Source organism: Myotis brandtii, unplaced genomic scaffold (assembly GCF_000412655.1).
Source record: "Myotis brandtii unplaced genomic scaffold, ASM41265v1 scaffold213, whole genome shotgun sequence".
NCBI classification, from domain to species: Eukaryota; Metazoa; Chordata; class Mammalia; order Chiroptera; family Vespertilionidae; genus Myotis; species Myotis brandtii.
Window position 1 is genome coordinate 1597019 of NW_005357962.1, and position 1032 is coordinate 1598050.

At 50.7% G+C, this 1032-nt stretch overlaps 1 pseudogene; it reads left to right on the forward strand.

Moving 5' to 3' along the window:
* Nucleotides 1-225: 225 nt before the first annotated feature.
* On the forward strand, nucleotides 226-735 carry LOC102248519 (annotated as a pseudogene).
* Nucleotides 736-1032: the final 297 nt, after the last annotated feature.

The window sequence follows — 1032 nt, forward strand, 5'->3', positions numbered from 1 at the left end:
CGGGGAAGCGAAAAGCCAGTAGGGAGACAAATGAAGCGTACCTGCGCTTCTCTGGCAAGGCTCTCCAAGGGAAGGCTGAGAAGTTGCCCTGTGTTTTCTGGCCAAGTCCATTCCCCAGGACTTTCTGATGATCCCAGCCAAATGTGCTGGCTCCCAAGAGACTGTCAACAATACGAAATGTCTGGCATGGCTTTTGTGGGTGGCAGCAAACTCACAGAGAACTCTATGAAGGCCACTGGCACGCTGTGAGAGTGCAAGGTGGTGGGGTGCTGCCTTCCCACCCCCAAGTGCCACACACCACCCCTCTATCACAGGCGCATCTTTGTACCTAACCATGTCATGGCCACGTTCCGCTTCTGGTACTTTGTGTCTCAACTGAAGAAGATGAAGAAATCTTCAGAGGAAATGGTCTACTGTGGGCAGGTGTTCGAAAAATCCCCCCTTCGGGTGAAGAGCTTTGGCATCTGGCTGAGCTATGACTCCCACAGTGGTACTCACAACATGTACTGGGAGTGCAGGACCTGACCACCTGGGGTGCCATCACCCAGTGCTACCGAGACATGGGGGCCTGGCACCGTGCCCGCTCAGTCCAGACCATGAAGGTGTAGGAGATTGCAGCTAGGAAGTGCCACCGAGCAGCAGTCAAATAGTTCCATGACTCCAAGATTAAGTCACCACGCCCTTCATCACCAGCACCAGCCATGCTTCACTACCGAGAGGCTCAACACCTTCTAGACGCAGAGCCTCCCTGTCCCCTGGTCTGCCCAAGTAAACTCCTTGGAAACACCAGGGGAAGAGAGAGAGAGAGAGAGAGAGAGAGAGAGAGAGAGAGAGAGAGGGAAAAGAAGGGAAAGAGAGAGAAAGAGAGAGAGATAAAGGAAGGGAGGGAGGGAGGAAGGAAAGAAAGAGAGAGAAAGAAAGAGAGAGAGAAAGAAAGAGAGAGAAAAAAAGAAAGAAAGAAAGAAAGAAAGAAAGAAAGAAAGAAAGAAAGAAAGAAAGAAAGAAAGAAAGAAAGAAAGAAAGGAAGAAAGA